This window comes from Callithrix jacchus, chromosome 21 (genome assembly GCF_049354715.1).
Source record: "Callithrix jacchus isolate 240 chromosome 21, calJac240_pri, whole genome shotgun sequence".
NCBI lineage: Eukaryota > Metazoa > Chordata > Mammalia > Primates > Cebidae > Callithrix > Callithrix jacchus.
The window spans coordinates 32621171-32649100 of NC_133522.1; the positions used below are offsets into that span (position 1 = coordinate 32621171).

At 39.4% G+C, this 27930-nt stretch overlaps 2 long non-coding RNA genes across 3 annotated transcripts in view; one reads left to right on the plus strand and one right to left on the minus strand.

Moving 5' to 3' along the window:
* Positions 1 to 756: 756 nt before the first annotated feature.
* On the minus strand, positions 757 to 5996 carry LOC118149966 (uncharacterized). 2 transcript variants are annotated; one of them, XR_004737745.2, is made up of 3 exons: positions 5825 to 5996; positions 4009 to 4132; positions 757 to 1154 (listed from the first exon to the last, which is right to left on the minus strand). It is a non-coding gene; the product is annotated as an uncharacterized LOC118149966 (long non-coding RNA). The 2 variants fall into 2 exon arrangements; XR_004737746.3 differs by lacking the exon at positions 5825 to 5996 and adding an exon at positions 5087 to 5246.
* A 3950-nt stretch (positions 5997 to 9946) lies between these two features.
* Positions 9947 to 27930, plus strand: part of LOC118149967 (uncharacterized) — a 102785-nt gene continuing 84801 nt past the window's right edge. Inside the window, exon 1 of the long non-coding RNA XR_013530708.1 lies at positions 9947 to 10078. This is a non-coding gene — a long non-coding RNA (uncharacterized LOC118149967). The remainder of the gene's footprint in view (positions 10079 to 27930) is intronic.

Here is a 27930-nt window from a genome sequence, read left to right on the forward strand (position 1 = left end):
TTTCTATTTATCTGTTTATTTTGTTCCTCCCAATGGAATGTAAGCTTTCTGGTATCAGGGTCTTTATTTTATTTCTCTGCTGTGTCTGGGACACCTAGACCATCTAGAACCTAGGAAAAATTAAGTTATTGTCAGTGAGGTAAGTCAAAGTTGCATCTACTTCTGAAAAGAGTTTTGATAATGGTAAGTTTGATAATGGCAGCTGGCCCAAACTTGTTATTTTGTTCTAAGAGTTGTTACAGTCTAAGTAAATACTTTTGATAAGGAAACAGAAAGGAAAATTGGAATATTCTTATATTTTCATGTTTTAAATCTTTTGGTGGTGAGTCAGGCTTGTAATAATTGCTCAATCAATTTTATTTAATAAACTAAGTAAATTAAAAACGAATACAAGTGTATTCATATATATGCACATGATATATGAACATGATATACACCAAGATTACATCACAGATTGCTCTACCTTCAATTTATTTTTTTTGCAAGGACTATGCCATGGGGTCAAAAGTCCTATTTAATGAAGCAAATAAAATACGTTTCACTTTGCATTATTTGTTAGAAAAACATAACATTCTATCTCTATGGCTTCACTCCATTTAAAGGCAAGAAACTTTTTATAATTGAAAGGAAAAAAATGAGTGCTCTTTCATTAACCAAAGACATAAACTCTTACAAATACACTAAAATTTGATTTGATAACCATTTAAAACAAAAATCATCTGCATTTTTCAAACTTTCACATCCTACCACATGATATTCAATTTTAGAGTATTGCATTTTTTTATTCTTGTATTTTTATCCTACCAAGAAATTAGGGTTTGACATTTTTGGACATGAAACTCTATCTTCCCTTTCTCTGGTGATTATGTTAAGCTCGTCTCTTTCCCAGCATTTCACAGAGCAAAAGAGGAGTGTGGACAGAGAAGGCGCTTGGAAAGGGCATAGATCAAGTTGTCAGAAAATGTGGTTTCCAGTCCCCATTTGGCCTCTTAGCCATGTGACCTTGAGCCAAGTACCCAATCTTTGTATGTCTCTAGCTTCTGTATGTATCCATAGTTGGTCTTTGAAATGCCTTTGCTGTGTAAGTCTCTGGATTTATGGAGTTCTCCTTCATTCATTCCACAGTGAGAGTTCCTCTTCAACATTGCACTCCACTGATAAAATCAAGCAAAGTGATTTAAAATCATGTGGAATCCTAGACTTGATTTCTCGTTTCATTACCTCATTATATTACTTAACTGTATTCCTATCCTTGCGTTAAAAAAATAAAATAGTCAGCCGGGCGTGGTGGCTCACGCCTGTAATCCCATCACTTTGGGAGGCCGAGGCGGGTGGATCACGAGGTCAAGAGATTGAGACCATCTTGGCCAACATGGTGAAACCCCGTCTCTACTAAACATACAAAAATTAGCTGGGCATGGTGGCACATGCCTGTAATCCCAGCTACTCAGGAGGCCGAGGCAGGAGAATTGCTTGAACCTGAGAGGCGGAGGTTGCAGTGAGCAGAGATCACTCCACTGCACTCCAGCCTGGCACCTGGCGACAGAGCGAGACTCTGTCTCAAATAAATAAATAAATAAATAAATAAATAAATAAATAGTTCTTATCAGGAAATCACTTAATTTATGTAAGATATAAGTAGCATTCAACCAGAGTTGGTTAATTTTATAAATGAAGATGAATGGAAGAAATGATTTCTTCTGGCTGGATTTAATATGCTGGACTTAATATAGTTCAGAAGATTGTAGGACAAAATAGGTTTTATTCTTACAGCATGCTACTGTACTTAGAGAAGAGCATTTTAAGTTCTGTTTTATAGTAATATGCATTTACATAATACAATTTTTATAAGCATCCAATTTCTTTGAAATCAACTTTATTGAAGTATAATTTATATCAACTATAATGTACACATTTTCAGTATACAGGTCTATGAGTTTGACAAATGTGTAGCCATATGTTAGGCGTTGAATTGTGTCCCCTCCAAAAAAATGATGTATTGAATTCCTAACCCTCAGCACCTCAGAATGTAACCTTACTTGGAGATAGGGTCTTTATAGAGCTAATCAAGTGAAATGAGGCCATTAAGGTGGATCCTGATCCAATAGGACTGATGTCTTTCTGAAAAGGGGAAATTTAGAGATGGAGACGTGCACCTAAGGAGAACGTCATGTGAAGACTGGTGTTATGCTTCCATAAGCCAAGCAGCTACCCAAAGTGAGGAGAAAGGCCTGGATCAGAGTCTTCCTTAGCACCGTCAGAGGGGAACACGGCCCTGCCAACACCTTGGTCTCAGGCTTTTGGTCTCCAGAACTATGACACAAATATTTCTGCTGTTTAAGCCGCTCAGTTTGTGGTAGTTTGCTATGGCAGCATTAAGAAATGGATATACCATGTAACCACTACTCTCTAAATAAGATATAGCCAAGCTCCACCTCCTACTCCAGGCAATTACTAATCTGATTTCTATCACTATAGATTAGTTCTGACTATTGTAAAATTTCATATGGATAGGATTTTGCTATGTGTTCTCTTTTGTGTCTGGTTTCTTTCATTCTGCATACAAGTTTTTGAAATTTATCCATGTTGTTAATTGTGCCAATGGATCATTCATTTTTATTGTCAAATAGTCTCTACTTTCTCCAAGGTGTTGCAGCTCAATTGATCCTAAGTGGGTGGGTCTATTTCTGGATTCTCTATTCTCTTCCCCTACCATTTTGAAACACTATTTTATTGTGTTATTCTAAAATTAATATGAGAATAAATAATTAGTATGCTATCCAAATACATTATAACAAACTGAACTCCAATCCTAAAAGAAATGGTTTGACCCAGTAAGTCAGGAAATCACAACAAGTTAATATCAACACATCAAAGAGGCCATTTGGAGGTATTATTTTGCCTATTTCATGAATCTAAATATTTCAAAATGTTAACATATATTCCAATTATGGGAAGCTCCTTTCTTTTGTTCCATCTCCTCTCATTCCCGTGCTTTACCAAAACCCCTCATGCCTAGGTGCTGAAAGTGATGCATTAGATATTTATTATACAATGTGGAGCTTTTCCTGAGCTTTCATCTCACTTCCATGCAGATAATGACTCCTATATTCAAAAGTCGCTATAAAAATTTTTTAACAGGTGGCACCAGACCTTGGCATTAATGAAATCATTAATTTTATGTTCTCAAACATACTATGCTCATTATATTCAAGTAATTTTAAAACGTATCCCCCATATGTATGCACACTTGTGACTTTTTCTATGCTCTTTCAAATCATTTGAGATGTTCTTTGCTCTGTTATCTACAGGGCCTAACATGGGTTTACATTTCTTCTATAAAGAATTCCTTAACAGTCCTAGCTGACAGTGAATACACACTTGGTTTACTGCACCAAGCACTCTAGAGCGCACATCACCACGGCACGTGTATACCTATGTAACAAACCTGCACCATCTGCACATGTGCCCCAGAACTTAAAGAACACATACCGGGCCCAATGTAAATGTTTGTTGAAAGAGCAAAAGAAATCAGCAACCGCAGCAGTGTGCTATAAGTTAGATTTGGTAACGTTTTTCTTCCCAACTCTAAGTTCTACAAGAATAATGGTTTTATTATCGAGCAGAAAGACCTTTTACATGAAAAGCTAATCTTTAGGATTCAAAAGATAGAATCATTCAAAAATTTATTTTTGAGACAGTCTTGCTCCGTCGCCCAGGCTGCAGTGCAGTGGCGTGATCTTGGCTCACCTCTGCCTCCCAGGTTCAAGTGATTCTCTTGCCTCACCCTCCCGAATAGCTGAGATTACAGGCATGCACCACCACGCCAGGCTAATTTTTGAACTTTTACTAGAGACAGGGTTTCACCATGTTGGCCATGCTGGTCTCGAACTCCTGACCTCAAGCGATCCGCCTGCCTTGGCCTCCCAAAGTGCTGGTATTACAGGTATGAGTCACTATGCCTGGCCCATGTTTTTTTTAATGGGCTTCCATTTAAGAAAATCTCACCTGGCAAAAGTTACAAATAGTCCACTGATTCAAGAGGAGGATGCATGGTGAAAAGTGTCAAGATGTTGCTTCCTGTCTCCTGGATGTGTGATCTGGGGTCAGTAGCTGGAGATGTGATGTCTGTCTGTAAACAGCATAGAACAATTAGAGGCCTTTAAATAGAGAAGGCTGATAGCAGCTGGAGGCTGGACTGGATAAATGAAGGACTGAAAGAGGGAACCAGTTAAAAGAATATTGAAAGAGTTTTGAGTATTTGTATTTATAAAAGGGAACTGGGAATTAAAGAGAGAGAGGCCAGAATGAAAATATATCCAAAGATAAGTTGAGTGAGCAGTTGGATGTAGGGGATGGGGCGGGAGAGAGGATTCCAAGACAATTTAGAATTTCAAATTAAAATTTTGCTAGTATTCCCAATTCTTCTCCATTTCACGTTCCTCTGTCCCTTTCCTTTTCTTAATTATAAAGAAACCCATAAGGCCAGGACAGTGGTGTCAGGATTTGTCTCCATTAGGAGACTTTGACAAATAATAGACACTGTAACTGTATTATGCAGAGATTTAAAATAAGGTATATTTTATAATGTTTCAATGTATAATCAGGTGACTTTAAATTCTATACACAAGGAGAAGTAGACTAATGGGTGGAAAATCAGGTAAATATCACAATTTTGGAGGAAGGACATAGTAAAATGTGCATTGTGAAAGGGTTAAGAAGAGACACAAGGGGAAAAGGCTTTGTAATGTCTTAGGGAATTGAGACAGTTATGCTAATCTTCTGCCCATGATTAGTATGCAGACATTATCTAACAATTGCCCTTAATAAGCAGCATTTCTTTCTTTCATTTTTTGGTTTTGGAGATGGAGTCTTGCTCTGCTGCCCAGGCTGGAGTGCTATGGAGTGATCTCAGCTCACTGAAACCTCCGCCTCCCAGGTTCAAGTAATTCTCTGCCTCAGCCTCCTGAGTAGCTGGGATTCCAGGCGCCCACCACTGTGGCTAATGTTTGTATTTTTAATAGAGATGGGGTTTCACCATGTTGGCCAGGCTGGTCTTGTACTCCTGACCTAGTGTTCCACCCACCTGGGCCTCCCAAAGTGCTGGGATTACAGGCATGAGCCACCACACCCAGCCAATAAGCAGCATTCCTGATGACCTTGATATTCCAAATTTTTTTTGGCTTTTCTGTACTTCCTTATATTTTACAAAGATTGAAAAGATGTTCAATCTGGAAGAGGCATATTTCCTGTGGGTTTAGGTAGAGAAATGAGGAAAAAAAATGAAATAAAAAAGCTTTCTCCTATTATCCTTATATAGTCATAATGGTAGTGTACATTTCTAGCACTTCATACTCACATTTTACTTTTTTATTTTATATTTGTGATAAGACTGAAAGGCAACATTATTACCCTCACTTTTGCAGATAAAAGATTAAGCCTGAACATTTACATAATGTCTAAGATTTTATAATCTATAAGTGCCTTATCTGTATCTTGACTTTTGGTCTCTCAACTCTTTGTTGAAGGATTCTTATTCCAATGTGTGTTTCAGAAGGGCGAGGGGGTGGGAATCACTGGAGGATTTATAGGAAGACTGTCCTTTTCTAAGACAGTTGCCTCTCCTGTACTCTGTCTCACACATCTGGAATTTAATGACAGTAGTAAGCACTTTTATTCGAAGTGACTTTGGCCAAATTCCATCACCCTCAGACCCTGCAAAAATGTTTAGTAGGTTCCTGCATTGTTCCTTATTGGATTAGTCTTAGATGTGTATGAGTTTACTATTTAAATGTCTGGGTGGTCTCTGCGTAATTTCACATACCTGATCCTTCTGGCACTTGTCAGTGAATGCAGGGACAAGAACTTAGCAATGTGTGCTTTCTGTCAGAAGTTTTAAGAATGAGGTCATAATGGAAAAGCAGAGTGAGTAGGTCCCCCTTTCCATGGTTTCCTTCCTTAGCACTGGTGCGTCACCTTCATGACACCCCTTTAGGTCCCAGTGTGACCTTTTCTTGTCCAGATAGAGCTCAGTTTTTGCCCTGACTCAGCAGGCTGCCACTGTGACATGGGTGGTTCCCTTTGTCTCGCCCTTCTGCTCTGCTGTCCTGTTCCACAGTAGCTGCCAATCCTGCCTCTTCAGCAGTTTCTAGCTCCAGCAGCTCTTGGCTTCTTGCCCCATGACTGCTCTCCTCTTTGTTGCCACTACTTAATTTGCCTCTCTTCCTGTTCTCTGTTCTACTCCAAATTTCCCAATCTGTGTGATGTTCCTTATCCAGGATGTGGTGAGCATGGGTCTTTATGCTTTTTTAAATTTAAGATTTGCCCAGTTTTTGAAACACTTGAATCCTCTCCTCTGATACTGCTCTTGGGGAAACAGCCACCGGACAATACTTGCTATTGGACTTTTCCTCTCCTCCCTACATTTGACTGTGCCTTTTGTGAGGTCTATGTCTTGGCGTAGAATGAGGATCTTACTTTCTTAAATGTTGCAGCATGACTACTTTTAACCTTCTGTCAGGAAGGGAGGGTCTTATTTCCTCACAGAGCTTGTGTTTATTATTCCTTAGCTTGCTACTAAGGATTGCTGAGCTCCAATAGAAAGTGTGAATTCAATTCAAACAATATTCTTGGTTTATCTACTGATTGGCAGCTGACAGGAGATCCGATTCTTATCCCATATCCTCTGAAGACATCATGTGAAGTGGAAGATCCTCTTTTTTTTTTTTTTTTTCTGTGAATGCTTTTTTTCATGTGAAAATTATATAATCCATATATGTTAAAAAATTGCATGAAAGTCTAGTTGGGTCATTAAGTATTTGAAGAGAGTCAGAGTGTTAGCAATCTCATTCTCTTTCTGACTTAATCCTTTCTCTAGCCACAGCGCAGCATAGCTGATATCAATGTGGGGAGAGAACCCAAACTACTGCATTAGCACAACTTGCTCCACTACAGGTTTCAGCAATAAATCAAAGCTAAGGGAATCCAATATCAGAAATGTCATGTTTAGGATGACAGGGTCATATCCTAATATTAGTGGGGATGGCCATAGTTTGAGCTGGAACCTCATAGCTCATGTTGGAACCTTCAATAATGCAAGCTAATGGGAGCATTGGGAAGCCAAGATTGAGAGGAACCAGGGATGGTGGCAAGGGCGGCTGTTAGCACAAATCATGGTGCTCAGAGGTATATGGCCATCTGAGCTTGATCTGGGGTAGCCTAGATTCCCCCTCAGGAGTGGGTGGAGGGTTTGTAACAGGGAAAGAGAGCCCAGTCTAAGGGATGTTTCATGGAAGTTCAGAGAGTAGTAGAACTCTCTATCAGGTGAGAAGTTCAGCTGTTCAAAGGGAATTTTTGACCCTGATCAAGGAATACAAAGACAGTTTACAACACCCATCTGAGAATAGGGGAAAGTTTTGTCAAGGCCATTGCTAAGAGGTCAGAGGGTTATAGCAGGATTTTACACCCAATACAGGAATACATTCTCAGTGAGCTAGTAGCTGGCCAAGGCTCTCCAGGCCCATTAGAAGATAGCTGTTACAGTTCCTTATAGAAGGTCTATCTTGGTTGAAATTGAATCAGTAACTGGGTGGAACTGAATTTTTTCATTCAGGGAACTAATGCCTGCAGGAGAAGGGAGATATGAAGGGAGTGATTGGTCTAATATTGAGGTGAGAAGGGTGACCAGCTGCCTTGGTTTGACTGGACTGTGGGGACTCCTGAGACAAAGGACTTGGAGTTTTAAAACTGGGACAGTCTTGGGAAAACCACAATACGTTGGTCAGCCTATGATGAAAGGTGTTTTATAGTCTTGATCAAATGCCTGGGCAAGTGTTGCTTAAGATTAAATAAGAAAAACAGGCAGGGCGTGGTGGCTCAAGCCTGTAATCACAGCACTTTGGGAGGTCAAGGCGGGTGGATCACGAGGTCAAGAGATCAAAACCATCCTGGTCAACATGGTGAAACCCCGTCTCTACTAAAAATGCAAAAAATTAGCTGGGCATGGTGGCGCGTGCCTGTAATCCCAGCTACTCAGGAGGCTGAGGCAGGAGAATTGCCTGAACCCAGGAGGCGGAGGTTGCAGTGAGCCGAGATCGCACCATTGCACTCCAGCCTGGGTAACAAAAGTGAAACTCCTTCTCAAAAAACAAACAAACAAAAACTGTTTATGTTGATCAAAAATGTGAAATGTAGAGTTGGTAGTAATCTTGGTGAGAAATGAATATTCAATTCTTACTGTACAGATGCATATTCAATGATAGAATCTTAAAATTTCTGAATTGAGAAGAAAGTTGGGTATTATTTAATCTCTCATTGTGTGAATGATAATGTTGAGAGTCAGGAAGATTCAATACATACTAAAGTTGGATTAGCTAATTATGCGCATACATTTTCTGAGTCCACATTCTTTGCTTGTCCTCATGGAGTTTTTTCGGTATCACCTGAAGATTCTTCTTCATTTCTCTTACCACATACATGCTAGTTATTTTCTCAGTTAGATTCAGTAGGCCTGCTTCAGAAGGTTATAGTAAAATCTGCTATAGAACTATAAGGATAGCAAATTGTAATGCTTCTACGACAGTTATTACTATTACCACTAATGACATTGTTGCAATCTTGCCAACACACCATAATGTAGCAGTCCCTCCTTGTGAGTTATCACCTGAAGTTCTTTGTCTCAAAACCAAGAGAATTAAGGAGCATGGACACAAAGGGTGAGGTTGGAGTGAAAGTTTAATATGTGAAAAAATAAAGCTCTCTGCTGTAGAGAGTGGACCTGAAAGAGGGTTGCTGTTTTTACAGTTGATACAAAGGCTTTTATAAGAAACCAATGAAGGACCGGGCGCGGTGGCTCATGCCTGTAATCCCAGCACTTTGGGAGGCCGAGGCAGGTGGATCACGAGGTCAAGAGATCAAGACCATCCTGGTCAACATGGTGAAACCCCGTCTCTACTAAAAATACAAAAAATTAGCTGGGTAGGGTAGCACATGCCTGTAATCCCAGCTACTCAGGAGGCTGAGGCAGGAGAATTGCCTGAACCCAGGAGGCGGAGGTTGCAGTGAGCCGAGATCGTGTCATTGCACTCCAGCCTGGGTAACGAGAGCAAAACTCTGTCTCAAAAAAAAAAAAAAAAAAAAAAGAAAGAAAGAAACCAATGAAGGCTGGACATCTTATTTGCATAAGGCACAATTTCTTGTAGCTCCATCCCATCCTCCTAGTGCATATGTGGGCCCTTAGCTTGAGTTACTTATTCCATATTGCTTTGCTTTTCTTACTGGACATATGTTAGGAAACAGAATTTTCCATTGTGGCCATGTCTGGGCAAGTCACCTGGGTAGCTTTTCTTATCTGTGCAGCTGTGGGCATGTCTCAGGCAAGTATATGTCTTGTGCAAGTTTCCTTAACTGTGCCTGCAGGCTGTTACTTTGTTTGAAAGAATTCAACCAAGGACCCGCCCTAACTGCCTGCCTGACGGTTTTTTTTTCCTTTCTCCTCTCTCAACATCACTGCCATTACCACCATTACTATACTATACAGGGAATAACAGACAATGTTTGTTTCAACCCCATTTCTTAGGTAGGTTGAAATAACAAACACTATGAATTGAAGGAGTCTAGCAGTACTTCTTGGCTACTGATGTCTCTTGGTCATTCCTACTGTAAATCTTTGAGATGAATACTTAGCTCTGGAGTCAGTAAATTTACTCTTTCCTACATGTTGTCATTTTGCTTACTGGCTGGGCTATAAATCATACTCAGGTCACGCATCCCTGGAGTAGTAAAATACTGCATAGTGACGAAACTTCAACCCCAGAAACTGTTACAAGAGGATTCCATATCTACAGAGTGAGTAAGAATGACAAATAAGTCTTTAAACTTCAAAGTGTAAAGGAACAGATCAATTTCAAGTGGAGGGTCAGCTTGTCATTTCTCATTTTGTACTGCCAGGTCCATGATGTCTAGCACACCCAGAGTAGCTCCCTGGGGATTGTCTGCTGCTGAGACTCACAAATAGAAGAAGGATATTCCGAAAAAGTCCATGAATAAGATGTGCTCATGCTTTGAAGCACACTTTCTGGTGAGTACTAGAGAAAAAACAATCCAGGTTCTTCACTCTTTCAAATTAATGCCAGAAGACCATCCTTGAGATAGGTCCTCGGTATGTCATCTGTCTCCCTTCAAGATTGGTTTGAGGATAAACTTGATCCAGACTCCAAATAGAAAATATAAATTTATATTTTGTCTCTTGAACATATACAGTTACCAAATGGAAGCTTAAATAATTAAATGTTATCAGCAATGATTTTGTGAATGGGGGCTGATTTCTTTGCCCAACATAAGGCCCTGACTATTTTGGAATTGAATAAATATTATTTTTTTAAAAAAACTCCTATTGTGCCCAGGAGAGCTATGGATTTTTGGAATGACAAAGAAGGGCAAGAGTTGTTACCAGGGGCCTGAAACTACATATCTGGGACTAAAAATATATTCTCACTTGCTAGAATTGGGTCAAAGGAAGGGAAATTAATGTTTCAAAATGTAACAGTTTATTTCTAGGAGTCCAGAGAATATTTTTGTCAACCACTCCTGAAACTTATTTTGGTATAGCAAATCTTCAGGTAGTCTTAAAGTGTCCCTTTATGAGTAGTAGATAATCCCTATGGGGAATTTTCTCTTTTTTAATTTGGATAATGTCACCTGGATCATGCTTTTATATAAGCACGAAATCAATGTTATATAAGTGGTAATAACCAAGAGTTAGTTTCAAGCTTCAATAAATATAAGGTTTATTAAATGCAAACTAAGTGAAGTTCATTGCTTTTGATACTTAATGAATGTTGAGCCTAAAATAGTCACCATTTTTTTTTTCTGGTATAAAAGACCTTTCATGTACTTGTTGAACAGAATTAAAAATTAGCTTCATGAAAAAAATCAAATTTAGATGGTTAATAAATCTATTATTGGGAAATGGAAGATTGCTTTTTAGAATGGAGTAAGAGTTTTTCTCTATAATATATTGTTTTCAATAAAGGATAAGCTTCTATATTAACTGTTCCTATATTCATTATGAATGAAAACATAATAAAACATATCATGTCAGATTAAGAAGCTCCTGAATCAACCTTCGGAAGACGAAGTGGGGCTTCTGAATAAACTGATTATATTGTGGTAGGGTAATGCCAGCAGGCAGTCTTAATTATGCTTTCTTCTAGCATGTGATGATATATCCTTTGAAATATTTGACCAAACACTTGTGAGAGCAACCAATAGTGCGATTTTTAGGGTAGGTGCATTGCGTGGTGGTTCTTTGCTTTTCCGTTATACATAAAAACACCTAGTTTTGTCCTTTTCTGCAATTTAATCCAACTCAGATTGGATTTGTAATTCTATTAAGACTAAATTTCTATCTAATCGATAAAACACAAAGTAAAAAACAAATATCCTATAGTTTTGTCACGTGCTCACCACCTTCTTTTTGTGGGCACAGTGGTTGAAAATCTTTATATATTTTCTTGTACTGTCACAGCACGTGAGTCAGGCAGATCAAAGCCACCTTGTAGTCTCAGTTTTCCCACGTGTAAAATGAAAAAAAATGTACTTAATACTACTTTTAGAAGGATGCTGCAAAATAAGCAATAAAAATCTGTAATATAAAATATTACAGCCATGTTTATGCACAAAAAGATTCTTGAAAGTTTCTGTTATAAGTCTAGATTATGTGAGTAGAAAATAAAATTCACTAAGTGAACTGGTTATTTGAAATTTCATTGATTTCTCTTCCCACAAAACAGACTTTCACGTCTCATGCTTGCTTAAAGCATAGCAGAAGCCATCAGAAAAGGAAGCCACTATATTTAGAGTAGAACTGATGAGAGGATACAGTTTCCACATGTTCCCCTTCAAGTTGTTCTGCATCTTGAATGAACATAGTTCTCCAGTTAAACATGAGGCAGGAGATTGAGAGGAGACTTGCCCCTTAAGTTAGTAAGTTTCCAGTTCTTAGCCAAGTCCAAGTTCTGCACTTGGAGTTAATCATTCTGATTGGTGACCTAGTCTTGGCAGAGATGTATTTTGCTTTTTACCACAGATAGTTCAACTATCCTGACTCACAGAGAACTTACCAGTATACATCATGTTATGCCCTGTAGAATGCTAGAATATTGTAGTATTCATAATCCTGGTACGCTTTTATCACCATGTTTTCAGGAAAAATTTTAGACTGTGATTAAATGAATATGCTATCCTACAACAAAACAAAACCCCCAATGTGGCATATATATGTGGGTGAGGGGAAAGAGAATTGACCCTGGTCTACTATTGACTATTATACCTAAAACTATATGCTAACTCATATGAATGAGCAGAATATGGCATTGGTAGCTCATAGAACTTACGAAGAGTTGATGTGATTCAAACCTGTTGATAGGCAGAATTATTTTTGTGAATTTGGTAATTAAACATAAATGGGAAGTCCTAAAGACCATGTTTACTTAAATCACAATTTGTATGCTCACTCTATGGTGAATGCAAAAAAGGACATTAGCAGGTGAGGGGGGCGCTGAATTTAAAAATGGTCCTCATAATCTTTGCCTCTGGTATCACTCCCATGATTGTGGTATTTTGTGTGGGAAAATGGAGAGTGTCCGGGTGGGCCTAATCTAATCTTGGGTTATTGAAAGTCAGAGATTTCTTTGGCCGGTAGCAGAAGGAAATGGAAGAGGGATGTGAAGTGTAGGAAGGATTCCAGCTGGGTGTGGTGGCTCATGCCTGTAATCCCAGCACTTTGGGAGGCTGAGGCGCATGGATCATGAGGTCAGGAGTTCAAGACCAGCCTGGTCAAGATGGTGAAACTTTGTCCTATTGAAAATACAAAAAGTATCCTGGCATGTTGGAGGATTCCTGTAATCCCAGCTACTTGGGAGGTGGAGGCAGAGAATTTCTTGACCCTGGGAGGCAGAGGTTGCAGTGAGCTGAGATAGCCACTGTACTCCAGCCTGGGCAACAGAGCGAGACTCCGTCTCAAAAAAAAAAAACAAGAAGTATTTAATGTCCTGTCTTTGAAGATGGAGGGGGTCATGTTCAGAGACCAGAGAGCAACCTCTAAGTGCTGAGAGTGATCACTGGCTGACAGCCAGCATTGAAATGAGACATCCACCCTGTGGCTGCCATAGAACTGGATTCCTTCAATCACAGGATCAATTGGATTCTCCTTCAGAGCCTCCAAACAAGGGTCAAGCATGGTCAACATCTTGATTTCCACCTTGGGAGATCTGAAGCAGAGAACCTAGTTGCACCCACCTGGACTTCTGATCTACAGTTCTGTGAGCTAGTAAATAGATATAGTGTTAAGCTGTTAAATCTGTGATAATTTGTTACACAGCATAAAAACTAATACAATGGGGGTAGATCCAATTCTTTAAATGGGCAATACTGTGTTGGACAAAGGACTTGAGAGAAACCTAGAACTTTAAGAAAATGTTAGAAAGTCATCTTATTTCAGCTTTATGTCTCCTAGAAAACAAAAATCAATGATTGGAATTTCCAGTCTGGACTGCATGGAGACTTCTGAAAGTTTTGTGTCATTGCTTCAATAACAGTTCAGCAAGACTGACTTTCATTCCTGTTCACGGATTATACATGTGCAAGAATGAAAAATATAGCTAGTTTTGGTGGCCCAGTTCTTCAAATTTTCCTATTTGGTCATCTTTAGAGACTGACATATGCTCTTCAGCTATCTCTTTGCTTTTAAGGGATTATAACAACTGCTCTTGTAAGTTTACTATCTGTAAATTGCTGAAATTCCACAAGAGGGAAAAAGAGGTAAAAACTAATTCCAGGCAATACAAATCTTGCCAATAGCTGACTAATATGTCAGAGTCCAATATGGCACTAGAAGCACATGGGACTATTTTAAAAAGAAGTCTACCAAAATAAAGGAATTCTTCCCTGAAGTAACCACACAAATCTCCCTGGAATGTTCTTCTGGACCAAGGCTTCTGCATAACATTTCACAGAAAAGGAACATGCCTTTGACTGTTAGTTTCATAGTCTGATGCATGGCACACACTTTTCCACCACTTTTGAGCTATAACCAATTAGAGGGCACCAGAAATAGCTTCTAACCAACAGTTGTGTATTTCAGTATTTTCGACAGATACTGTCTAAAATGTAACCATATAACATGATGATTGCTTTCTGAAATACTGTTTTCTCTATAAAAAGCACTTTTTATGGGGAGATAATCTATGATAAGCTTGAATTTCTTAGGTAATTTCTCAGATGACAACTCTGCCATATGTGTTTTTAAAAAAATCAAATTGTATGACTGGAATCAGCTTCAATATTTAGCTCTTCTCATATCAATAAGATGTTACAACATCAATAAAAGAAAATTGCATTTCTTTTTAATTTTATTTAATTTTAAATAGGCAATATATTCACATGGTTTAAAATTTAAAAGTCATAAAAGAGTATTCACAGAAAATTCTCCCTTTAACCTTATCTTCCAGCCACTGAGGTTCATTTCTTGGAAAGCACAGTGCCCATTATTCCTGGAGTGTCCTTCCAGCATTAGACTATGCTACTCATACAGAAATCTACTATCTATATAGATAGATATGCTCTGGCTGGTGGCAGAATGAAATGTAAGAGGGATGTGAAGTATAAGAAGGATTCAATGTTCTGTCTTTGAAGATGGAGGGGTGTCGGGGTCCTGCAGACCCTGCGGAGGTCTGTCCTGCAGACCTTTACTCAACGACAGATGAATAAATTCACTCACACAATATTCAGTGAATGAGTGGGCTGGGGTGTCTAGGCCACTCACAGACACTTGAGGAGAGTGCTGGAAAGAGATAGCAGCCATGGGCCTCTACATGTTGGCCTCACTGGCCTTTATTCCACACACATCAAATAACAAAGGCTTTGAGTCAACACCACTAGAGGACAGAGATTAAAGGCTAGGTTCCAAGGCCTAAAGCAAACACCATTAGTGAGTAATATCCCTGGTCTACCTCCCCGCTGAGAGAGCCATCTGGAGGGTTAGTTTATAGGACCACATGAGTAGACAAATTAGTTAGGTAAACTCCCCACATTCCTTTGTTTCTACTCTAATTTATTTAACTAAGGGGACAAGGCTGCCTTTAGCCAAGAACTACAATAAAAACCCTTAGGGCTTCCAAAAGGGTTTGTATATATGCTCCATAACTAAAATTTCTCCCACCAGCCTGACTGAATCTCAACAGAGGGGGCCACATGCAGGGAGCAGAGAGCAACCTCTAAGTGCTGAGAGTGATCACTGGCTGACAGTCAGCAAGGAAATGATACCTCCACCCTGTGGCTACCATAGAACTGGATTTCTTCATGTAGGAATTAAAGAGCCCCACACATTGGGCACCAGAATGTGGGGAACCAGCCCCACATCACACCCATGGGTACCCCGAGTTTACCCTGAGTTTGGTGGTGACAAAGGAATGAGAAAAAGACAGATTAAGAGAGAAAGCGGGACCAATGGGCCATCACTTATTACTGGAGGAGACAGTGAAGGCCCCGAGCTCTGATCATCCACACTGTTTATTGGTTACCATCACTTTGATCTATAGGGTAGGAGTGGAGTGATGGTGGGGAGAGGGTGACCTGATGGTGGAGTGAATCAATCAGTGAGCCGATACTGGTGTTATTCTAAAGATTGATAACAGTGGCAGTTTGGGAGTTTCACAGAAGAAGAACATGCGGTCATCTTTAGCCTACTGTCTATGTGCAGCTGGTGGAATGCAGGCTCACAGGGAGCCTACATGTCTGGTTACGTCATAGTGCTATGAAGGGGTTTTACGTCCTTGAGCACAATGTTTATGGTAACAGAGCCTAGCTTCCCCTACATGGGAACACGAAGCATGGAGAAGTTTGCCTCTCCAGAGGCCTCCCGCAGTTTGCTGCAGTTTGTTGTTCCCAGTGTATACATTACTCAGAACCAATTTATGTGGACACTCTGTAAGTCCCTTCTTCTTTGCTGCTTCCCCCAACACTTCAACCTCCAGAGTAAATGGATTCTCCTTCAAAGCCTCCAAATTAGAGTCAAGCATGGTCAACATCTTTATTTCAACCTTGTGAGATCTGAAGGGGCCCCTCTGATAAGCTGTGTAGAATGTCTTAGAGTTGCCTGTTTTCCCATGTGGTGTTAAGTCTCTCATGCCTCTGGTGCTACACACCTATCAGAATGGCTGGGCAGATTCCACAGGCCTACCAGGCAGTAGAAGAGTGGAAGCCCTAGAGCAGGATTGATAGCTGAGTGGTGCATCTGAGGAAAGGTGCTGTGAGGCTACACCTTTGATAATGAGGTGGTTGTTGAGTGACAGTTGCAGTGAAAAACTTTGAGCCAGAAGAACCTGAGGAAAGGCACAAGACACATTCAACACATGGACCATTTTGGTATGAGTATGCACAGCACCATGAACGTTAAAGAGGGAGTAAGAAACTGTGGTTGATGCTGAGATTCTGGCACGGATTCAAATTTTCAGTACATTTCTATGATTCTAGAAAGAGACTCATTTTGAAAATTTTTACTCCATGGACTGACTTTTCCTCATAGTTTCTAATGGGATTTCTTTTATCGTGATAAAGTATGTATAGCAAAAATGTACCATTTTAATCGTGTTGAAGTGTGCAAATTCAGTAGCATTTAAGTACATTCACATTGCTGTGCAAATTAGTGGAATTTTGTAGGAGAAAATTGTGGTAGAAATTTTCAAATTTTGCTCATGTTGTAAATTGCTGGTTTATACTTTATTTTTTTTTTCACTTAGATCCTGATACATCAAAAAACGTATGACTTTGATTTCCTTTTGTAAACTATTTTTCTGCTGATGCCTTGTCCTGAAAATTAAAGATGGGTATTATGTCTGGAATCCTACAACTGTGGAAATAGCTAAAAAGTTCCAGGAGTTAAAAATAATTTAAAATGACCATTTTTTCTTATTATTTAAAGAAGTGCCAATTTTTGAAGTGTTTGGACAGGCATTGTTGGTACTGTCAGTAACTTGAACAAAACCAAGTAGTGCAGAGGTCTTTCTTGTAAGCCAGAAGAATGACGAGTTGATCCACAATGGAGCTAGCCTTGGATAAGCTCTTTACGAAGTACTCTCCAACTTCAGATTGTACCAATGACAAATCAATGACAATTAATAGAAATAGGACAAATCTTTTGACATAATCCTTAGGAAATCCTTAGGAAAAAATGTATCTTTGGACTGTTCACTGAGTTTGTACATTGGCTCATATAGGCATTATTTGTCTTTTTAAAATTCACTATTTCTTAAAATATGCCCTGAAAAAATACAGTTTTTAATCATTTATTTCTAATGATACTAAATACTAGAATAATAAATTATAGGACTGTAAAACATTTCCTCTCAAGAAGCATTTGAGCCTTCCTCTTTTTAGTATAGATGGAAGTTTCTCTCTAATGGTGTGACACTGCGCATTTGCAAACTCATATTTCAGCAATGTCACATCTGGGATTTTTGGTACACACACACATGCACACACACACTCAAATTGCTGAAGTGGATTCAAAGAACCAGTGGCCTTTAGGTCAAGGTTTCTAAAGCATCTTGTCTCGGGAATTTTAAGCATCTTGTCTCAGGAATTTTACATGTGACATTTACTCATTCACACATTCATGTTAGTGGTCTAATCTTCTGAGATCTCTGCAGGAAATAACTTACTACTACGTTTTGTGAACATGAAGACTTTCTAAAAGAATCTGTGCATGGCATTTTGACTTCGAAAATAGAACATGATTCTTCATTGGCATGTCTGAACTAATCTGAAGATGTTAGTCTGAGGTTTCCTGTGTTTTATCAAGAGCAAGAAAAATATAGTTCACATTATGACAAGCATAGATATTAGCAGTGTCAAAGCTGTTTTTGTGTCATATCCTGTTGGATTAAAATCTTTTTTTCTGGTCATTGAAATATCAATTATTGATTCAAGAAAAATGATTAGAAGAATTTATTGTTTCTTTTATGCATAATGCTTAAGGCAGTGTTTCTCAACTTGACCCTATTGACATTTTTGACCAGATTATTTTTTATTGTGGGAGCTGTAGGATCTTTAGCAGGATTCTCATGTCTGCCTGCTAGATGCTGGTATTTTCTCCTTAAGTTGAGACAACCAAAAAATGTCCTTTGGAAAGCAAAATACACACATTTTAGAATCACTAACTTGAAGGAATATACATTGAGAAACACTGACTTAAGGTATGCTTTCTAGTCTCAATATCAGCTGGAAAAATCAATGATGTACCCTGGGGATGAGATGCAGAACCACTGCTAAAATATAAAAATAACTGCATACCATTTACCAGATAGGTGGTATACTCAGTCCTCCAGATGCTTCCACTCTGCCCTGGCTTTTCCCCAGGGACCATTTTCCACCCCCCAGCTATGCAGAAATTCAAGGACTAAGACTGATGTAGCAAGGGGCCTCCAGGATCTCCTAAATTATCTATTACATTTTATCATCTTATTCTCTATTAATTTGTTTGTTTACATTAATTTCATTTTACTATCACCTTTTCGGACAAGCTAAAAGAAGCTGTATTTATTGTGCTCTCTATTCACAGTTGAGTCCTTGAGCAGAAAGTCAGATGACTGCCTTTTAGTTTATTGTCTTAATAGACAAATGAGAGGTGTTTCCCTGTTCCACACATCATTACTCTTCAAAAATGACTGAGCATTCCTTACCACTGAACACATGTTGAAACATATCTGGCCTGAGTTTCCTTTTTAGAAGGGCTTGCTGTGAGAATCAATGGAAAAATACCCAGAGAGAAATTACTACACAAACTTACAATGTAAAAATAGCTCCAGTGGAGATAATAACAAAAGCTTTGTCAAATTGCACATAATAGAGTCAATGATAGGCAGACGGTGCTTGGAATTGGTCCTCAGGATACTTAAGGCATTCATTGGCAGGCTGTTCATGCTCCTCCACAGATTTAGAGACACTGAGGAATGTACTGCATAGTACTGTGGATCTCAGCCTAAATCGTTATTTGTAGGATTATGAGCACTTAAATATTTTCTTGTGGGTTCCCTTGATTTCACAGAATTCTGTTTTGTTTCAATGTGAAAAAAATCCTCCTCTGCTTATGCCTCTCATTAAGAATTACCAGTTAATTTTCTGAAACCCCTCAAATCAAAATTTCCCCTTAAAATATGTGAAAAAAATATTTTATATTAATTTATCTCCAGTTAGAATTTTAAATAACTCTTGATTTCTGATTATAAAATTTAATGGACTGTTTATTCAGAAAGTAATAAAAATTATATCACAGAAAATAGTATCCTTTCATTTGACATCCCAGCGACGAAAGTATTCTGGATTTTATATACAGATAGGATCATTAAATGCAGAATGGGAGCACACTATACATTCTCCTTTTTGTACTTCATATAATGTGGACATAACATAGTTTTGTGTGATTCACTTGCAGTAGCTATATCGTATTTCACTGAATGCATGAGCACGTGAGTTGAGACTTTTTGATGCACGATTATGTTGATTTTTGTCTTTTGTCATATTTAACATGGCCATTACAATTCGGATGCACACATCTTTGCATATGTATACCATTATTTCTTTTAGACAATTTCCTCAAAGTGGAAGCATGGAGTTAAAACATTACACCCATCTTACAATTTGGTGTATGTTACCAAGCTGCTCTCCAGGAAGAGCTGCCCAATTTATATTCTACTATGGCCTGAGTGCACCTGATCCTCATGTCTTTACCAGACACATATATTTTAACATGAGTTTTCAATATATGAAGAAGACTGACAAAATTTTGAAGTCTTAAATTGATTTAGTTGGATTGTAGAAGTTCATGATTATGTTTTCTGAAGCAATGATCACAACAATAAATATTTTTCCAGTAGAAATTGGTTTAACCCATTACAGAAAGTTGTCAGAGAGTTTGGAAAGAGATAAGAGAGTGAATTATTTGTCTAGTTATTGAGAAATAAGATGGTATCAATTTGTCTTATGAGAATAGCGTCAGCACTGTAACTGAACTGACTTTGGCTTAAGTTGTCCCTTAGAAATTTGAATAAAGAGCAGTGATGATGTTTAATGAATTGCATTATTTTTATGACATTTAGCAACATAAAAGAACTTTAGCCTCACTTTGCCATGTTTTTCCTGATGAGGTTATTTTTAAATCCTTTTTCTCCACTTACTTTTTAGATGCCAGAGCCCAAGTGAAGCACAGTTTGGTCCTGAGTTTGATGTGAGATGATGTTCAAAAACTAAGCTGATACTTTCATTTAAAATGTAGAGACTCCAGCCAGCATCTGGCCTTCTCTGGTGGAGCGAGATCCAGCTTGGGCGAAATGACACACTGGACTTAAACGTTTTTCTGTCCAAGCCAGCTTTTCTGAGTAAATTATAGCAAAAGACAGATCAACACCTATAGCTACGTCCTCTTGGGAGCATCTATCCCTTGTGATTCTCTCTTTTGCTCCTTTCCCTGACTCTCCTGAGACATCAAAGAATAAGGCCAATTTGCTTTTAGAGCTAACCTTATGAGTGAACTGCCTGTAACATTTTGGGAGGAGGTGGGAAAGGAGTAAGAAACCAGCATTTAGTGGATACTTACTATCTAGCCCCACACAGAACTTATCTTCTCATCATCATAACAACAGTGTGAGTTAGTGTATCCGTCAAAGTGCTTCAGAAAATATATCCAATAGGGTATGGGTGTGTGTATACAGAGACATATTTTTTTTCTTTTCTTTTCTTTTTTTGAGATGGAGTCTCGCACTGTTGCCAGGCTGGAGTGCAGTGGCACGATCTTGGCTCACTGCAACCTCCACCTCCTGGGTTCAAACTATTCTCCTGCCTCAGCCTCCAGAGTAGCTGGGATTACAGGCATGAGCCACCATGCCCAGCTAATTTTTGTATTTTTAGTAGAGACAGGGTTTCACAGTGTTGGCTGGGATGCCCTCGATTTCTTGACCTCGTGATCCACCTGCCTTAGCCTCCCAAATTACAATTGTAATTTGTGATTACAGGTGTGAGCCACCTTGCCCAGCTGAGATATTAATTTTTAAGGAATTAGCTTATGTGAACTTGGGGGTTGACAAGTACCTATTCTGTAAGGCAGACCAGTGTCTGAAAACTCACGTGAAGTTTCTGTGTTGGAGTCTTGAGGCAGAATTGCTTCTTCCTCAGGAATCCTGTCTTTCTTCTTAAGACCTTCAAATGATTAGGTGAGGCCTACTGACACTATGGAAGATGATCTCTATTTAAAGTCAACTGATTGTAAATGTTAATCACATCTACAAAATCACAGCAACATCAAGCCTAGTGTTTGACCAAACAATCGGGCACCATAGTCTCGCTGAGTTCATACACAGAGTTAGCCATCACAGACAGGTCTTGGAAGCACAGTTAAAGCACCAGATCATACTAAGTAACTTAACAATTTGCAAGTGAGGAAATTAGGGCTCAGAGAAATTATGTAACTTTGTAAGTTGTTGAGCTGAGATTCAAATCCAACTCTAACCTCAAAGTGCACATGCAGCCCCTGCACACACACACACACACACACACACACACACACACACATCTCATATCCTTTCTAGACCAATTCCTGGAACAATTTATGTCATAGAAGAGGAAAAATAACCAAGACCATTTTTCATTATCGTTGGTGTTGAAAGCAGGTATGCACCATAGGGCTGGGGGAAGTTAAGTCAGAAGAAAGGCAGCTGTCACAGATAAACCCAAGTCTCAAAATTTTGTTTGAACCATATCTTTAAAAAAAATTCCACTGCTTTTAGACAAATAAAAATTGTTTAGGGATCAGTAGTTGAGACTGAATCATGTGCAGAGAGCTGAAGAGAAAAATTATTAACCATGTCAATTTGTTTAGCTATTCCAAATCCATATTTGGAGGCAGTGGTCCACATCCTTCTCAAGCATGTTAGAACGTTATAAGCTCCTTTCTCCTTCCCCTCCCCTTTTTTCAGAGAAATTAGAATATTTTGTTGTTCATTAGATGTATCTTAGGAAATAGGATGGTTTAGTGATTTAAATATTGGGTTCAATTAATTTTTGTTCTGTATCTATTGAAGACTTTGTGTATTTTTATGTCACTCAGCGATATAAAATAGGAGCATTTAAGGCAGGATCAGAATAGCAGTACTTCATTAGAACATACTCATTGAACCGCCGGCTCGTCTTGTTTTGGCTCAGAGTTAGAAAACAACATTGTTATTTTAGGAAAAAAGCACTTGATTATAAAGATAGCAGTTTTCTGTAAAATGTCTATGTTTATCTTCTTTTACTTTGACTCATTTTACAGGAGTAGCTTTTAGAGAAAGCTAAAAAATGCCACGAACTATTGACTCAAGGAAAACACTAATCTTAGAATGAAAATATTGCTATTTTTAGATTTGAGGCTCTCATTGATTGTCATATGGGGATAAGAGACTAAAATCTGGTAACTGACATGGACATTTTATTGGTTTGTAAATTTAATTTTGTAATTGACTAATTTGAGAATGAGCAATGATTTTACATTCATAAATTTAAAATGGATTCTCTATATTTTGTTACCATCTCCACATCCATCTCCTATTTATGAATGCTTAAATAAGCATCAGACACACAGCTAATTACTGGTCATGGGAAATGTAGGGAAAATTGGACTTTCCTGGTGATAGACTAAACATTTCCAACTTTGGAAGCATAGACACGCCTTAAATTCATTTTAAAAGGGAAGAGCCACATGTGGGACAGACTGACCCAGTTCTCCCCACTTTCTCACTGGTAGTTCCTTTCTTTCTATCAAAAAAAACTTTTTGACACTCAGACAGACTTTCATTAATGTAATTCTTAATAATAACTGTAGAATGTGCTGGGACTGTAATGTCCTGAGATAGGGAGGGACTGGCTGAAATGGCCTGGGTTCTATTCCCACTAGAAGCAGCATGTCTTCCAATGCTTTAGTCCAGTGATTACATGACCCTAGGGTATAAACTCAGGGAAACCTGCTTTTCAGGGTCCCTCAGCTGCAGCGCAAGTGGAGAGTCACACAGCACAGTCAAGACTCCATTCGTACCAAGCAACTTTCCTGAGACTTGGGGAACTGGCTTGTAATGAATCCTAGGCTTTTGCTGTCCTTTGCTGCCTATTTAAGTAGTAAATCTGCTTCACGTGACTTGTTCTATATGAGTGTATTCTGTCTCACTGGACTCAGTGAAAATGGTAAGCTGTGTACAGTGAGCCTGCTTCACACAGAAAAATAATATTTCCCATTTTTCCTTTAGCTTTGCTCAAAGTTACTTCCAAAAGATATTAAATATCCCACAAATTGCAATACCTTTAGGAGGTGGAAGGCCTCCTGTGCTGTGGGACATCTTAGTTCTGGCAGAAAACTAATAAAATATTCCATAAGAACAGTTGTAAAAACCAAGGCCTTATCAGCCCTTACTTTTATGTTATCTGACACAACCCTTCTTGTCCCTATCCACCCTCCATAAAATGAATGAAATCAGCAGTGAATCTTGTGTAGTATCATATAGATCTTAAACATCCAGAAGCGTAGACAGAACCATATGAAGAACCCGGTGCTCCAGTCCAGGAAACTGCAAACAGACTAGTAGAAAATTCCAAAGGGAAGACCTAAGGCCTTTTAAAAATGTAAATAAATTTTTGAGACCTCATCTTGTGCTGGGAAGTTTTATTTCTGGGTGTACTTGTGGTGGACAGGCTAAAAAGGGCTGGTTAGAGTTTTGCCAGCATTCTCCAGGCACAAGGAAACACTTTAAAGTGAAAAAAAAAATCTCCAGGAAACCACAACACCCTACTTTGAATTACGCCTGATTTTATTCTGGTACCACCTCTCTAGCAGCCATTCCCAGTGCTACTCAGCAACCCAGCTACACCTCCAACTCCTTCAACACCCATGGCAGTGACCCAATTCCCAAGATTTTCTTTTTTGTTTGTCATCTACACATGCCAATTAGAGATATGTTAGAGGAAGCACTCTGCTGGGAAATTGATGAATGTGGTGATGGGACAGATAACAGTGTCTTAATTTGAAATAGTATCAGAATGTGTATCTGCATATTTGCATTAACCCTGTATCTTCATTTCACAGCTCTCTCTCTCATATGCCACCATCAAGCATCTATAACAGGAGGATAAGAATGCAGTTATAGAAGGTATACTTGTGCCATGGTGGTTTGCTACTCCTATCAACCTGTCGTCTAGGTTTTAAGCCCTGCATTTTCAACTTAACAATATTTTCAATTTACAGTGGGTTTATCTGGATACTAACTTATGTAGCTAGTATCATAACTTGATGAGCATCTATAAGTATGTACTATGTATTCGTGTGTGTGTGTGTGTGTGTGTGTGTGTGTGTATATATATATATATATATATCACTCTTTTACTTCAATATCTTCCACTGACTTCCCAATTCATTCAGAATAAAATCCCAACTCCTTACCATGGCTTACAAGGCTTTATGTGACCTGTGTTCTGAAACTTACATGATTTTGTTTTCATATTCTCTACTTTCACTCATGATGCTTCAGCCACAATGGGCTCCTTGCCTTTCCTCAAATAGGCTGAGTGTTCCCTACCTCAGAGGATTAGCTTTTGCTGTTTCCTCTTCCTGGCACATCTTTGCCCTAAGTACTAGTGAGTCTCTTTCCCTTTCTTCTTTAAGTTCACTGCTTAAATGGTACTGTATCAACAGTTTCCTGACCCTCCTATCAAAAACCCAGCCTTTTTGTTTCCCAATCCTGCTACTCTCTTTCCTTTGAGCTTGCTTTTTTCCTTCGGGGTCTTTTCACAATTGATGCACTATTTATTTGTTTGTGTTCTGTTCTCCTCCATTAGAATGAAACTCCAGGGAGTTTTTTGTTCCCTGAAAAATCTCCAGCTTCTAGGACCACGACTGACACATAGTAATGTGCTCATTCAGTATTTGTTGAATGAATGAAGGAATATTAACAGAGTTAGGCCTATGTAGCACAACTCATCTCCTGGTTTACTGAATTGATGATCTGTGTCTTTATAAAGGGCTTTTACAGCTGTGAAATGGTTGAGCCTTGCTACAACCAACCAACTAAGCAATAGACAAGCAAGTAAAGTACAGATGTATAACTGATAGGGTTAATAAACAAGACCAAATGAAAACAATCATTGCTGGTTACATTAAAACAGTAAAAAAAAAAAAAAAAAGCCTCTCAGATTCTTAGATTTTGAAGATACATGTTCTTAAGGAAAAACATTTAGATGACATTAGCTACGATCCTGACTTTAGCCAAAGCACATGTACAAATAATTTTGCCATTTATTTACTTAAGATGGAGTCTTGCATGTCACCTGGGCTGGAGTGCAGTGATGTGATCTTGGCTCACGGCAACCTCCACCTCCCAGGTTCAAGCATTGTCCTGCTTCAGCCTCCTGAGTAGCTGGGATTATAGGCCCCTGCCACCACGCCTGGTTAATTTTTGGTGTTTTCAGTAGAGATGGGGTTTCACTATGTTGGCCAGGTCACAAACGCCTGATCTCGTGTTCTACCTGCCTTGGCCTCCCAAAGTGCCGGGATTACAGGCATGAGCCACTGAGCCTGGCTGACTTCTGGTAATCTGCCTGCCTTGGCCTCCCAAAGTGCTGGGATTACAGGCATGAGCCACTGAGCCTGGCTGACTTCTGGTAATCTGCCTGCCTTGGCCTCCCAAAGTGCCGGGATTACAGGCATGAGCCACTGAGCCTGGCTGACTTCTGGTAATCTGCCTGCCTTGGCCTCCCAAAGTGCTGGGATTACAGGCATGAGCCACTGAGCCTGGCTGACTTCTGGTAATCTGCCTGCCTTGGCCTCCCAAAGTGCTGGGATTACAGGCATGAGCCACTGAGCCTGGCTGACTTCTGGTAATCTGCCTGCCTTGGCCTCCCAAAGTGCTGGGATTACAGGCATGAGCCACTGAGCCTGGCTGACTTCTGGTAATCTGCCTGCCTTGGCCTCCCAAAGTGCTGGGATTACAGGCATGAGCCACTGAGCCTGGCTGACTTCTGGTAATCTGCCTGCCTTGGCCTCCCAAAGTGCTGGGATTACAGGCATGAGCCACTGAGCCTGGCTGACTTCTGGTAATCTGCCTGCCTTGGCCTCCCAAAGTGCTGGGATTACAGGCATGAGCCACTGAGCCTGGCTGACTTCTGGTAATCTGCCTGCCTTGGCCTCCCAAAGTGCTGGGATTACAGGTGTGAACCATTGTGCCCAGCCTTTTTTTTTTTGAGAAAGGGTCTTGCTCTGTCACCCAGCCAGAGTATAGTGGCGTGATCTCAGTTTACTGCAACATCTGCCTCCTGGGTTCAAGCAATTCTCAAGCTTCAGCTTCCCAAGTAGCTGAGATTATTGAACTCCTGACCTCAAGTGATCTGCCCAACTCAGCCTCCCAAAGTGCTGGGATTACAGGCATGAGCCACTGGGCCTGGCTGAATTTTGCCTTTTAATGGTCTCATCAGCTTGAGGTCTATAGAAGACCCCATCTACTTCATCCATGTTGACTAATGTGACCCCTGGGCCTGCTGTATTCTCTGTCTACAATCAGCTAAGGCATTTCACTTCCCACAATTTCAGTATTCTCACCTTTGTGATCACAGGGTCAAGTTTAATGACCTCTAAGGTTGCATCTTGTACTAATCAGTCATCACAGCACTTATACAATTGAATTTGATGAATTGATTTTGTAGTGACTTTTTTCATGTACAGTACATAGAGATTACTGTATTCTCTATGAGTTGAAGGATCACGCCAATTTTCTTCATTGCTATACCCCCAGCATTTAGTGTCTGGCACAATAAGTTCCCAATAAAAATCTGTTGATTGAATAAATGCCTGCATGAACAAAATAAATGAATGAAAGTGATACTAAAAAGGGTGTCCACAAATATCCCAAGCTTACTTTTTGATAACTTGCCGGAAGAGGTTATCATCTCCTTCCTGTGAAATCTACCAGTCTTATTTTAAAACTTGGGCTTTGCCATGTCATTATATCAACTGACGCATTTTAGTAATTTTCTGTTTCATGCTTCTTAGGTAGAAATGTTGCCTTTAATATTTCAGTGTTAATGGCATCTTACAGTTACAGGGTCTAACTCAATTCCATGCTCAGCACATGTAAAAAGCCAATGTTTTTATTTCCAAAGATACTTCAAACCCGGTGATATGAAAATAGTGCTGCCTGCTTGGATTTTCCCCCTAATGAATGGAGACCATAAAAAGGACTTATGTCTAGTATCAGTTATTCATACCCCAGCAACTTATGCATCCACAAGTTACAGCTCAACCTCTTGACCAACAATAAATTGCATCTTTTCTCTGAACAGGTTGCAGGTTGCTGTCAGGGAAAAATATATCCAGGCTTGAACAATGGATATGCGCATCCATCCCTAGGGAGCATGGACACGTGACCATTACTTGGGTGAAACAGAACTGTCTAAACAGAATTTCGGCAGGAGAGGTAAAAGTGCAACTTGAAGTATTCTTGCTATCCGGCCAGGTGCGGTGGCTCAAGCCTGTAATCCCAGCACTTTGGGAGGCTGAGGAGGGTGGATCACGAGGTCAAGAGATCGAGATCATCCTGGCCAACATGGTGAAACCCTGTCTCTACTAATTTTTTGGTATTTTGTAAAAATACAAAAAATTATCTGGACATGGTGGCGCGTGCCTGTAATCCCAGCTACTCAGGAGGCTGAGGCAGGAGAATTGCCTGAACACAGGAGGTGGAGGTTGCGGTGAGCCAAGATCGTGCCATTGCACTCCAGCCTGGGTAACAAGAGCGAAACTCCGTCACACACACACACACACACACACACACACACACACACACACACACACAGAAATATTCT